Source organism: Gavialis gangeticus, unplaced genomic scaffold (genome assembly GCF_001723915.1).
Source record: "Gavialis gangeticus isolate Ggan-Ray unplaced genomic scaffold, GavGan_comp1, whole genome shotgun sequence".
Classification (NCBI taxonomy): Eukaryota; Metazoa; Chordata; order Crocodylia; family Gavialidae; genus Gavialis; species Gavialis gangeticus.
In genome coordinates this window covers 103,603,994-103,618,183 of record NW_017729031.1, presented here as the reverse complement: position 1 = coordinate 103,618,183, position 14,190 = coordinate 103,603,994, and positions in this window count along the sequence as shown.

Genomic DNA, 14,190 nt, shown 5'->3' with positions numbered 1-14,190 from the left:
GTGGGGGCGGGAAGGGCCAAGCCATAGCTACCTTGCCATCTCCATGTGAATGCCCAGGAGAGTGCTGGGAGGGTCCAAAATGCCTGCCTTTATAATTCATTGTATCAGCAAAAAATCAACCTCACACAAAGGCTCTATGTCTCCCTTGCCAAACTGCAGAAGCAACATCTGTGCAAGAGAGGACATTGCACTGGGGACCACACAGCTGCAGAGTGCCTGAGGGGTGTCTGTAGGAGGCATCAAAGAAGTAAGGAGGAAATGCTGCTGGCCTTTGTCACTGCCTCTGTGTGCTAGGCATCCACAACTGACTTGTGCTGCCAGGAGCTGCAGGATCAGCATGAGGAGAAACTCCAGATGTGGAGTGGGGACATCTTAAGGCTGGGGGATGCCTACACTCTAGCACTATTCCTGGGAGTGCAGGGGATCAAGATGTCCACCTGTTGTTTTGAGGAAGCAACCAGCACCAGAAGACAGAGTTTATGGGCAGAGTCCTGGACCACTTTGCAGCCACTTATGACCCTATCTGTTGCCAGTGCTTCCTCCTGCAGAGAGCCCATAGGTCCCTGGGCTGGGGGTGACAGGAGAGGCTGCCACCCAGCCCCAATGGCATGGCATGCCCTGCTCTGGGAAGTCTTCCCAGGGCAACACAGAGAAGTCCCTGATCTTCAGTCCTAAGTCTGAGAATTAGTGCGCCAGGTCTAAAGCCCCCTTTCCTGTGCCTCCCCTCCAGATTTCTATGTTGAGTTCTGCTCCTGCAGCATTTCCCCTGACCCCAACCCCTGCCCCATGTCTGGTCCTAATTGCCCCTCCAGATTATTTTGCCCCTTTCACAAACCTCACCTGCTCTCAACCTCCTCCAAAGGTTTGCTGGTTTGCATCAATAGGAAGAGGAACCAAGTTGTGAAACTGGTAATGTTCAACAGGTTTTCTTTATTCAAAACAAGAAAAGTTTGGCAACTGCAAAATTGTAAACTGAGGCATGTCTCTTCCTCACACCATATTCCTCTCCATCCCACTATGGGCAGGGAGAATGGTGTCTAGGCAGCCAGAGTTGTGGACAAGGGTGCCCGGGATGCAGGGCCAGAGGAGCTCAGGGCAAAAGATCCATTGTCCAGAACCAGGGCATGGGCACTCACAGCACTGTACCTAGATTCCTGGCAGCCCTGGGTGAACTTTTAGTATTGGGCCCCCCTTTGCCAGACATAATAATAATAATTTTTAAATTATCATTTTCAGGCCCCCTTTCTGTCTGGGCCCCAGGTGGCCACTGAGTCACCCATGCCTGTGTGTGACTCTCGGCACTCAGGGACTCAAAACCATCTGGCCCTACTTATCCAGGGAGAGTGCCCAGTTCCCAAAGGCCAGGAGGTAGTTGGCCAGGGGTTTGTGGACACAGATTCCCTGCTGCTGTGCAGGGCTGGTGCCCCCAGCATCAGTGGGGGACTTACTCTCTTCAGCTTTCCTGTGCCATACATGCATGGTGCACCATGCCTCCCCTGCTCAGGCTTTGTGGAGGACCTCCCTGCCGGTCTCACAGATGTTGTGAAGGATGCATGCAGCAACAATGAGGCATAACATGAGGTTGTCCTTCCCACCTTGAGGCACGTGCTGAGAGCTGGCCAACACATCTTGAGGCAGCCAAAGACACCCTCCACTGTCATGTGGCGCCTGCCCAGGCAGTAGTTGAAGTGCTCCTTCCAGCTGTCCAGCTGCTCCCTGTAGAGCTTCATGAGCCAGAGCAGGAGTGAGGTAATCCAAGTCCCCAGTGACGAAAGGATGACGATGAAACTTGGGACTTCTGGAGCATAAGACCCATTCCCCATCATCTTGGGGAGCGGGGAGTTGCGGAAGATGTTGGCATTGTGGGTGTGCGTGAAGCAGCCAACAAAGGTGTGCATAAAGCATTCCCCGTGGGTAATGAAGCCTTTTAGGATGATGGAGAAGTAGCCCTTGTAGTTGATGAACACGCAAGTGCCTTGGGGTGGACAGAGGATGGAGATGTGGGTGCTATCAATGACCTCCAGTCATTTGGGGAAAACCATGCGTTGGAAACCAGCAGCCACCTCCTGCAGGTAGACACGGCAGATGGAGCAGTTGGACAGGATGTTATGGATGACCAGGCACACCTCCCAGAAGGCCTCTCCAGCCACGGGCTTCCTCATAGCAAACTGGTTGGTGACATAGTAGAGATTGCTGTGGGTGGCCAACTTCATGATGTTTATGGCCACCTGCTTTTCCAGCATGAAAGGTAGGTGTGGCAGAGCACAGGGTGTGCCTGCCACTTGAAGGGGTCTGATCAAACAGAAAGCAGCCTGCAGCTGGAAGCAGGCCCAATTAGGCAGTCATATGTTAGGCAGGAGGCTGCCTGATTGGTGGAGAGACTGGGAGCCTGGGCATAACACTAGGCCCCAGAGCAAAGTGGGCAGTTGTTGCAGGGAGCTGAAGGAGCAACATCACTCAGCCAGCTGCTGCTCCTAGAACAGCTTGGAGGTACAGGGTAGGAACTATGGGGAGGGAGGAGGTTCCTGGTCCTGGGGCATGACCTAAAACTACACCCTGCTTGGGCGGATGGTGTGCTAGGACGTCTGTGGTACGGCGGTTGCCAGGAAATGCTACACCTGTGCCTCCCCAGTGAAGGGTGAGTATGGGGCACCAGAAAGCCTCAGCTCCCACTGCCTTGCGGGTGACCCTGTGGAGGGGAAAGTCTAGGGGATCACACCCAGAACCAGGGCTTGATGGTCTGGAGGTGATGCCAGAGCACCCCAGCATCCATGATGTCCTGGGTCACTTCATCTTCCTCAACTACTTGGAAGTCATGAGCCAGCACCCCTCCCACCCCCATGCACTAACTCACCCAAACTCCCTATGTGGGATGGGGCCCTGGGAAGTGGTGTTCAGGAGCTGGATGGGTGGGTACAGGTTCCTTGGGCAGGGGCATGCAGAGAGTGGATCACAGCTCTGACCCATTCAGGCCCTGTGCTTGCACTACCCCACAATCCCAGCTCCAGATGCAGCTTCCCATCCACCCACGCACATTGCCCGCACAGCTCCAAGGAACTGTATCCAGGGCCAGGTTCAAGATCTTAGGGTGATGACAATGCAGCACCAGGGCAGAGCTGGAAGCCTTGTGCCATACCTAGCTGGGAGGCAGTGGGGGAGAACCCACAATTGGGAGAGGAGGGCTGCAAGCCCTGTAGAGGAGGCTCAGAAGGCTCACAAGTCAGGGGAGGCAGGGACAGGGGAAGGCCACAAGTCACCACTGAGTCTGCCAAGTTGGGGAAACTTAGCTTCCCTCCCTCCTCCCCTTGCCCATCCCCTCCCCTGGCTCAGGGTGCCCAGCAGAGGAGGGAAGGGAGCAGGTTCAGCAGTGATTCCATGTTCCACTGTGTGCTTGGAGGAAGTGGCCAGGACTGGGCCAGGGCTGAGGGAGGTGGATGGTGCTGAGACACCCCTATCTAATTCTAGCCTGCAGCTTGTCCTGGGATGCATGAACAGTGGAAGCAGCCTCCAGCCCTTCTGACTTCACATGAGGCAGAGTAGAGCAGAGTGGTGCAGTGGCAGTGTGGGGGCCTCAGTGCAATCACTACTTCTGGGACTGGGGCTGGTGGCTGGTCTCCATGATGACCGCATGCAGCTGGGTGGGGAGCTGCATCTGGGGCTGGGAGCTGGCCTCCATGGACACTAACCACTGGCCCCAGCCCTGGCCCTGGTCCTGGTTGCAGTGCCCTCACCAGGGCTCCCACTGCTGCTGCTACTCCTGCCCCCATGCTGCTCTGCTCTGGCCCACACCAAGCCAGCAGGACCGGGGGCTGCCACTGCCATGCAAGCATCCTGAAGCAAGCTGCAGGCTGGCAGGGGATGCCAGCGCCAGCACCGCCCACCTACCCCAGCCCCAACCTGCTCCTGATGGCTGCTTCTGCAGCTCCCCATGTGATGTGTGTGGTCTCCATGGAGATCAACCCCCAACTGTAGATGCAGCTCCCTACCTGGCATGCACAGTTTCCATGGAGACTGGCAGCGACCTCAGGCCCAGCCCTGGGTGCAGCACCCTTACCTGGTGTCCTGCTGCTCCTGCACTGTCCCAGTGGTGCTAGGGGATGCTGCGACTGTGCGGGGATCCCAGGGCAAGCTGCAGGATGGCACAGGATGGGAATGTCCCAGCATATTTTGCCCACCCCCGGGGTTACAGAATTAGGCACATATCTTTCTCAGAAGGATATAGAAACAACACTAATGAGAATACTGACTGCAGGTTTTCTGAAAGAAAACTTTCATAGTGTTCTATGAAAGAGGGAGGAGACAGAAGGTGCCTGTTGGATTAGATATGGGAAAGGCTGTTCTAAACTTAGCCAAATTGAGAAAATCATCCCTGTTTAGTACATATTAATGGTACCCACTGAAGTCACCTTAATGAATTCAGGTAACAGATTATAGGGAGAAACATAACGTCTTGTGCTCACCTAAGTGCTGTGAAGCCAATAATGAGTACAGGGAGAAATAGTAAGCGAAAAGGGTTGATACAAGTATGGATTCAGAATAGGGGAAGTGAGACCAGAGCTTAAACTTTGTAAAGTGAAAAAAACCCACAAACTCAATAAAGTTATATAAGGAGGAAGCTAAACAGAGTGAGACCACAATTCATCCAGAAGATGATTATTTTACTAGTGGTATTTGGAGACCTTGCCTAGAGGAGCACCAAGAAGAAGACAACTTGGTTTTATTAATTTCTTCTCTCTCTCAAGTGATGTATTGTTTATGTCAAAGCAAGCAAAGCAGGCGTTGATTGAACAGTATGAGTGGGAATAAAAGAAGTGAGAATAGAGGAGATCACCTGATGTGTGTACAGCTAATTTAAGACAAAGAAGTTAAGAACAGATTGTCTCCTTTAATATGTGTACAATTTGTGTTTTTAATATAACATCTGTTGTGCCAGCATTAGCTATGACATTTTTATCTGTCTTATTTCCCTTATGTTGTTAATTTTGTAATGCCTGATTTATTTGTTTGATTAAAAATAGTGTAGTGATTAAGGTAGGGTAGGATGACCAGCAGATGCCATGAAGTTTACTTCTGGCTTGTAGTTAACACTAGTTAACACTACTGTCACACTGTATTGCAGTCAAATGTAGAGGCCTTAACTGGGGGTCAAGACCATATTGTTCTAGACACATAACTAAATCATGGTCTCTGCACAGGGAGTTTTCAACCTGAAGATATGATGAAAATAATTTTCCATGTGACCTTTCCTCACCTGAAAAAATGGGATGTACAATCTCCAGCAAACCACAGTCAAAAGCTATATAGTTCAATCAGAACTTTCTGAGGCAGAAGCTATTTTCTGACCCCCACCGACATTTCTCCAACTCCTTTACAGTCTCCCCAAGACCATGCATGCAGTTTCTGTGATGTATCTAATAGGGCTGTGCAAAGCTTCGAGTGCTTATTTGATTTAGAGGAGATTCAGCCCGATTTGGTGGCTGAATCTCCAATTATGAATCAAATCAGGAGACCAATAAAAAGGTCCAAATCAATTTGGAAAAGATTTGGAGAGCTTCAGAGATTCAGGCAGTCCCCACTCCTCACCGCAGGGAGCTGGACCATGCCGGTAAGTAGGGGGCAGGGGGAGCAGGAGGAGGGGACCATGGGGGGACCCTGTCAGGCCCCATCTCTTGCCTGTTCCCCCAGCATCTCTGAGCACCCTCCGACCCCTGCCCAGCCCCAGCGTCACACTCACCAGCTGCTGCCAGATGGAGGGGAGCAGAAATCCCCACTGCCCCATGCTGCATGGGGGGGCTCTGTCACAAGCCCCCATCCTCTGCCCACTCTCCCAGTCCCATCATTAGCTGCTCCACCCAGCCCTAGCTCCCAATTCTTTAAAAAAAAAAAAAAAAAATGCCCCACACTCACCGGCTGCTACAGCGGCTGTTGAGGCTTCTGCGGGCTTGTGGCAGAGTCCCCACACACAGCATGGGGCAGTGTGGGGCAGCGGGAATCATTCCCCCCGCCCCTTGCAGGAGCCAGTGAGAGTGGAGCTCTTTTTTTTTTTTTTTAAAGGGCTGCAATGCTAGGGCTGGATGGGGCAGCCATTGATGGGGCTGGGACAGTGGACGAGAGATAGTGCCTGTTTCATTCGGAAATTTGGCTGATTTGGCAGTGGTTGAATCTCTGAATCGGGTTCAGCCAAATCAATTTGGGACAGTGATTCGAATCACCAAATTGAATCAGTGCCCCCTAAATCTGCTGAATCTGAATCCAAAGTGAATACTAGCCGCTTCGCACAGGCCTAGTATCTAATAACACCCATGTTCAGCGCTGGGTTAACCCTTTAGTGGGCCCTAGGCAAACAAACTCATGGGCCCCAAGCTGGTCGAGACCCCCCTCCCCACCCCGGCGTTGCTGCCCATGGATAGTGGGGCTCAGAGCCACTGCTAGGAAGCCGCTGCCATGGCTGCAAGGCCAGTGGAAGGGAAGGAAAGGGAAGCAGATGGGGCCATTCATGCTGCTGCCATGGAGGGAAGGAACAGGGACCTCCACAGATCAGGGCCCTAGTCATGTGCCTAGTTTGCTTATGTGTTAATCTGGCCCTGTCCCCATGCTAAGTAGAATCATACTAAAAGGGATGTTGTCTTACTAATCAGAAATATCTAACTCATGAAAATTCATCTTTATACAAGACCACCCATGTAAGAATTTCTTGTGAATAATAGAGTTGCTCCAATAACAGCACGAGACAAGGCCTAATAAAACCTAATAAAAAAAATCTAAAACATTATTATAGGTAGGATTTGCCATGTCTTTGTGGCACCATTTGAATCAACCTGCTTTCTTAAAAGCAAAATTGCTGTTTATTTCAGGCTGCTTCTGAAAGCTACCTTAGCTGTCAGAAGATATACATAAAAATATCCTTTCTACCAGAGAAACCCATCCATCACTCAGCTAATAAATATTACTCACTCCATTGATTATACTGTGATTATATTTTCTCTTTAAATGGCTGTTAGAATTGGGTATAAAAGAGCCATTTGTTTCTACTATAAATAGTCTCTGTCTTTAAATGCTTCATTGTTTGAATTAGTCATTGCAGTTTGTGCAGCTGAAATGCAAAATATGGTGTCTTTCTTGGTGAAGCCCTGCTGTTATGTCCACCAGCCTTTCCTGTTTTCATTTTAGAATATCTAGCTGAGTTTCCAAATTAATTAAATAAGTTTACATATAGTGCCTACTTCCGTTTTATCATGTAAACAGTCTGATTCACCTACCAAAATAACTCTCCAGTAAATAGCACTATGTTCAAGTGAAGTGATATGGTCTGGTATTTAGAATGAGTCCTACATTTTAATCCTGGCTCTGGTTCTAGCTCAATATGTAGCAATGGACAAGTCACTTTCCAGTTTCTCAGTTTTCCTGCTTATCATAGAATCAATGAGTCGGAAGGGACCTAGACAGATCATCTAGTCCGACCCTCTGCCATGGGCAGGAAGGAGCACTGGGGGTGGGAGGGGTCATAAGACCCCAGCCAGGTGCCTATCCAGTCTCCTCTTGAAGATTTCCAGGGAAGGTGAATTAAGAATAAGGATGCTTGTAAATTAAGAATAAGGATGCCTTTGTAAAATGCTGTAAAATCTACAGATGAACAGTACTCCAACACTTTTAAAAATAGTGCTATTGTATACTGCTGATATATATCTGCACACTATGCCTTTGGATACATGTTTATATAAATATAGTAGGATTTTTTTCACATCTATATATGCATGGTGTATCAAAGTTGTCAAATGAGAAGTCACATGTATAATTATGTGCCTGTGTATCTGCATATATGCACATATACACACATATAGCTATCCAATATAATATATAGTATGTATATTTATATATGCATAACTATAAAATATAGTTATAGTTATGGTGAGATATCTATATCTATATATATATATATCAGTATCTGCTTTTTGCTTTATAGCTATCACTATTCTTTCACAGTTCCCTGCAGCAAGCAAGTGCATTCTTAGAATACAATATTCTTCATTTGGATAGTTGGAATATACTGTCTCCTTTGAGGCTATTGTCAATAGCAATCTGGAAACAGAGTGGCAGGCAATTCTTCTACTGTAATTCAGTCGTGGGACAGACCCACACTTCTCATTGAAGCTACCTCACACTTACACTAGGATTAGGATGGAGGTGTTTTGGGAAGGTGCATTCATCCTTACAAAAGCCTGCTAAACATAGGATGAGATTATTTACAAAACAAGAAAGCTTTAAAATTTTCCTCTGATGTTCCCTTCTCCCATGAGACTCCCCTCAAAGATGTGTAAGGTAAAAAAGAATGTTTCTAGGGCTTGTTGTAGTTATAGGGGGGTTGTCTTTGGGCATTTGAGTCACTTTAACTCGAACTTTCTGGGGTAAGATTGCTTCTAGCCACTGTATCCCAAATGGTACATTTTTGCTGTGTTTTCTCACATATTTTGTTGCCACCAGCCCTTTGAGTGGGTAGTAGTCTCACCATCATAAAAAATGCAATATGTTACATTCCCAACTAATACTTTTCAGTAGTTCTTTGTGGAAAATGAATCTTTAAATAAAATTACTGTGCATTAAAGTGTATTATAGAAAGGCTACATTTTGTAACCAGAAAAGTCAGTTGGGTTTAAAGTAACACTTCAAGGTAAAGCATGACATTAGATTAACTCACTTAAGGCTATGAAGTTATACTGAGATCTGTTTATCCATTATCTTCAAATTAAGAACCACCTGTTCTTCCTAACTGTCTGTTTGTATGAATGAGGAACTCTGAGTTTAATTAAGTAACATGTGGGTGGAACAGGCTTTCCAACAGCAGTGAGATTATTAATGGACATCTATATTGAAGTTCTTTGCATTTCTGAAAGCCTAATTACAATGTAAATTTGGTTTTAAATTATCGCTTTGCTGTGGGATGGGAGTTGTCATTTATTATTAAGTATTTTTTTAGATGCCAGAGAAAACATTGGTTTGGCGGTATAAGCACTCTATAGACCCTTATTTTTCTTTAATTTTATACTTTGCATAAATGTTTCAATAAATAACCATCTTTTACTTGCATTATTTTTGTATCTATGTGCTGGCTGTAGGTATTACACAGTTTGAGACCCCTACCCAGGGATCTCTGCCCTACCAGTGACAACAGCGTGGAGCCTGGACTAGGTCATTCAGTCTGCCTACATGATATTATATTCCTTGCCTGCCACAACTTTGATGTAATTTACAGGAGGCGGTTCCCCATAGGCAATCTTCCAGGTTCTTCCCCGTTCTCTTCATGGGGCTTCAAACCTCCCCTTTACCCCACCCTAACCACATCCAGTCTCCAACAGAGATGGATATTGTCAGGAGTCTCTGATGACTCTAATGACAGTTGTTCTTTATAGCAACCATGATAGTAGCCATCTTCTTAACTGGCTTTGATTTAACTGTGGCTTTGTCCCTACTGAGGCTTGGCAGTTCTCAATTAGTTTGCTCAGTCTTTAAAGTATGGTCCTGGACTCAGTGGCCCTAAATCAGTCTCTGTGCCATGAGTGACAGCCCATGCTGGCTCACTGCACTGGCACAAACCATAAATCTCTTCCCAACCTGGGATCCTCTTACAGTTGTACTCTTCACCTGCCCTGGGGCCTGCTACTCAAGGTCTCTTTGGCAGTCTGACTAGGATTTATCAGCCCCTGGCCCTCACTCTTAGGGTCCGGTCACAAACTCCAGGGCCTCCTGTCACCTCAGTCCTATTGTGAAATGTGGAGCCTGGGTAAGGGTGCAGACCCCAAACCATGCCCTTGCCCCTGAGTCTGATGAGCTCTTCCAAGGGGTAAGTACTGGTTCAGTACCTGGACCTTCTGTTTGCTCCACCTCCACCCAGGGTTGCTCTGACCTACAATTCATCCTGCTGCTGCTGGGTTGACTGGATGTACTGGTCTCTGGCTCAGTTTCCACCGGTCATACGGTTTGTTGAATGGTACTCCTCCAAGCATACTGCTGCTCCGGTTGGGTGATCTGCTTTGCTTCAGCCTCCAGGTGCCCCCAGCCTGGGGGCAGTTCAGCCTGTGGCCTCTGCTGCCTGCCACCGTTGCCACTGTGCCCCAATCTGGGGCTGGAAATACTGCCGTGGATGCTTCCCCCACCTAGCCGGAGCTTCACACTGCTCCAGAAGTGCCATGGCATTTCTGGCACGCCACTCCCGGAGCTGCTCAGTGCCACAGTGAGTCTGGGACACTGGCTGTCCCTTTCTTCCCCTCTCTCTCCCTCACACTCTTCTTAAAATGTTAGAAGACAGAAACAAAGTGGGTGTTGTGAGGGAATAAGGCCAAGACTGTCAAAAATGCACCTGAAATTAAAGTTGTAAAAAGGTATTTTGATTATTAAAGCAGCTCATAAGGACAGACTAAGTGAAGCTGGTACCATTATTGTAAGTAGCTGATAGTTAAAATTGCATGTAGCACATAATTTTCACCATTTAAGCACAATGCATCACATGTTAAATTATGTGCTATTATCCTAACGCTGGAAAAATCCAAATTCCCAACTCTTCCTGTCCTTGTTTATCACCCTCATACAGGAAACATTCCCAGTGAGCGCTGAATGATATTCCCTTGGAAACCTGTCAATATGGCTCTAAGTGTCAGTCAGAAAAAAGTTATTGTAGAGAAAATGAGGTCTTTCCCTAGTGCATGGCCTGGCTTCACAGCGCTCTCAGATAAAATGAACAAAAGTGAGAGGAATTATCATAGTCAGAGATGAGGCACTTGAGTTATGCCTACCTGTTTCAACCACAACATGAGAACCCAGATGGCTGAACATGAAGGAGACTTTGATCCTGCTGGTATGCGTGTTCTGGGAATATTAGATGAATTGATGCGTGCAAACAATATCAAGAAACGAGTTTAAACTTCTTGTCTGTTGGTCAAAAGGGTCATGCTGAGGCTATTGAAATTGGATGTTTCCCCTTCCTATGCTGACTACATTAAAGACATATCTGCTATGTGGCATTGATGGATAAAATAACTGTAACTGACAGGCGCAACAGGAAAAGATACAATATCTGGTCACATCTGAAAGACCTACAGAGCATGGTAACTCAATTGTAAGCAATCACCACTTCACTCACATTCCCACTGATTCAATTCGATGACTCTTTATTAGCATGACAAGGAAAACAAGTGTTGCCAAAGTGCAAGAAAAAGTCAGAATCATAAAACAAAATTTCTTTTGTAAATATGTACAGCCAACCCAGAAGGGGTTGGGGGTTGATTCCACACGTACATTATTATGCAATCCCAGCGTGGCCCACTAACTGCCACACAACTAGTGATTTACAATGTTTTATGTTGCCTTTTTCATGAAAGGATTGTCTTGCATAGTTTATTGGGTTCTGGATCCTTAATATATTTGCCATAAGAGTCTCTAACAGGAAAAAATGAAAAGTCAATAAAAATAATAGAGATGTTTAAGTTTGTCATTTATCAACTAAAACCAAATCCTATGTTCCTTAGTTCTTACTTAGGCAAAAAATTCTGTGAAGGGAAATAGAAAGAGCAGCGAGGATCATTGTGAATGCAGGCTGGGGAGACAAGGGGTTAGCTCCCACTTCCCCTTCACACACCTAATGGTGGTTATGTAATCACATAACTGTATTTTTGGTACTTATGAACAGTTTAAGATTCTGTTTACCCCTGTGGTAGAATGGGATTGTCCTATGCAGGGGTTGGATTCAGAGGGATGTAGTGGTGGTCATTCCCTGCTCTTTAATCCCTGGCTGATCCAAAGTTTAAAACCAGCTGCCTGACAGTGGCAGCAGCATTTTTTTTCAAGCAGCAGTGAGTCATTGGACTTCATAGCTCATTATAATCCATCTGATTTCTTCTAAACTTTTCATTTCACAAGTGACTAAAAATCTTCTCTCCTTTTTAATGGTCTTGATGTTCCAGCAATAAACTGGCCTTTCTTCTGTATTTCTGTTCTTTTAGCTGCTCCTGGTAACATAACTCCTATTTCACAGTTCTGCAGACTGTTACTAGCTCTAGCTAAAAATGTTAACTCAGGTGTGGAAATAACTTCCAGTAAAGCAGGATGCACTGTCAAGGTGCTCAAGTAGATTAGACTTTGTTTTATGACTCTGAAAAAGAGATGCACTAATGAAGAAGTAATGAAACCAACATCTTTTGATTATTTTTTGCATAGTTTGTTATGTTTCTATACATAATATATGAAATAACAAATTAATACACATTCCAATACATTTATATTTGTTTTTCCTCTCATCTTAAATGGAATAATATAGTTCTAGGCCACTAGCTTATTACTGAAGCTTCTATATTTTTAACTTGATAAAAATATGTTGTGTTATATGTGATGGTGCACCACACCATCTGCACCCTCTGTTTTTCAAAATTTTAGATCCACCCACCCTATGTGCATCCTTGCCAGAGGGGAAGTGGACAATTCTTCCACCTATGAACCAAATAGCCCACTGTGGTGGCTGGGTCCACTCACAGGGATTGGAGGCATTGGGAACAGACCCTGATGCTCCTGAAGGCAGCCCAAGGAACCCCAGAGCTGCAGAGAACTCCCCAGGAGGGAGCCGGACCCAGGACTGGAGCCATACAAGCCAGTGCTGTGCTGGCTTTTCAAATATCTGCCAATCAGACTGGGTGGCAGCCAGCTGATGACATCAGCTGTGACTGCTGCCATGGGAGATTTAAAAACCCCAGCAGAAGCCAGGTGTGGGGGGAATGAATGGGGCGATACACCAAGCTTGCCAGGGTGCATCCCAGCCAGCTCAGGCTCCCTATGAGGCTGACTGCCAGAGGTGAGTGGGAGCAGCGTAATGGAGCCAGAATGGACTCCCCATGCAGAACTTCCTGAGAAGGGTTTTTGGGAGCTCTGAATTGTTACAGCCATCCTCGAACCCATGGAGGCCATGGCAGTTCCAAGCCCAGTGCAGGGACAGAGCAGGGCCAAAGATTATAGACAAGTGCCGGGCTGCAACTACAAGCCTGCACTTCCCACTGAGGCTGACGGGGTCGAGGCCCAATGGGAGGCCATAAGCAGCCAGAGCCAGTAATTGGGAACAGCAGTATGATGGCCCTCATGATTGGTGAGTGGACTGGGACGTAGGGGAGGCGGAGCCCCAGGACAAGCCGCACCAATTCAGTGAGTATTACTGTCTCCGGGACAGAGAGGGAACACCACTGAACCTGTCCTTCAATTATATTTCCTTCAAGTCATGGCAGCTGAGTTGGGGTGCCTGACCCAGGGAACGGGGAGATAAAACACCCAACTGAGGGGCATGACATGATTAATATATCAGCCCAAGGAATGGGAACCCCAGCTTCTGAGCATTGCCCCTTACATTTATTATTCACTAGATAAACAGCATTGGATTGCTGTCTGAACCAGGCCAGAACACAGCCTCCCCACACCTCTTTTTAGGGTACTATTTGTCTCACTGAGCCACCTTCCCCCTACCTTGTATTCTTCTTCCTGGCTCCACATACCTTCTCCTCCTGACTGCCAGCAAGCCAGCTTCAAGAAGAGGGCTGCAGAGCACTCTGCATAATGCCTATCCTTTGGTCTGGTGGTTACAGCACCAAAGGAGCAGGTTCCAACCCCCTCTGGTGTGGGGGCCTAGAACCAAAATCTGGGTTTCCTAGTCCCTGAGTCTAGCCACTAGGCTGTTAGGCTAAGATATCTGTGCTAGATGTTGCTTTTCTCTAAGTTTTCAGGACTTACCAGCCAATACACATGTGCATGGGCATCACCCCTCCTCCCACTCCACCCCCGCCTGGCAGATATCCAACATAAGTGGAGCCTGCAGATCATAGGCTGTGCTGAATTCCAAACCATGTGTAAGTGCCAAAAATGAACGTGAAAAAAACATTAAAGAGAATTAAAATATGCTTATGGAACAGGGAATATAATAGTTGGTTTGGTGGTTTCTGTTGGCTTGTTCTTTTAAATCATAGCCTGAAAAGAAAAGACAATTATTGGGTAGAATAAATAAAATTGGACAGAAACAGATATGTTTACACAGTTAGAAAGTTTGTCACTTGAAGATAACTTTATCATTAGTTTAACCAAAACTGTTGCAACAAAAGCCCAACTCTTGAAACATATCCCAGATACCGGAATTCCTCCTCCCTGTCCTCCCCCCCCACCCCCCCC